Source organism: Sinocyclocheilus anshuiensis, unplaced genomic scaffold, assembly GCF_001515605.1.
Source record: "Sinocyclocheilus anshuiensis isolate Anshui unplaced genomic scaffold, SAMN03320099.WGS_v1.1 scaffold1016, whole genome shotgun sequence".
NCBI lineage: Eukaryota > Metazoa > Chordata > Actinopteri > Cypriniformes > Cyprinidae > Sinocyclocheilus > Sinocyclocheilus anshuiensis.
The window spans coordinates 290,591-291,060 of record NW_015552618.1 but is presented as its reverse complement, the minus strand read 5'-3'; positions in this window follow the sequence as shown (position 1 = coordinate 291,060).

Sequence of the window (470 nt, the reverse complement as noted above, 5' to 3'; positions counted from 1 at the left end):
AAAAAATTTTGGGGGGGTTTTTTTTTTTTTTTTTTTTTAGATGTGTGACTGATTTTGTGTACTTTCGGTTTTCTTTATTGTGGAAAGATGTGATGTTTTGATTTTATTGATCTAGATAAAAAATAGTAGGCCTATCTAAAAAAATCTGTCACTTCTCCACATTTCACATACATAAGTGCAAATTCTGCGATCATAAGCTACATTTTAAGGCATCTCAACAATATTTTGAAAATATGTAATATTATTGTTATTAAAAACTCTTTTGACGTTTCTTTATCATTCCAATGCTGTGTTGTTTATTGTTTTATTTTGTGAACATCCTCTTGTGTTTTATGTTTAAACATTCCTTTACAGACAACATCAAGCATTTTAACAGGCCTGTGAGGGAACTAAAGGAGGCGTGGAGAAACTTCCACTTGTGATTGGCTGTTCAGCAGTCACTCATGAGGCCCCTTAACCAATCACAGCCG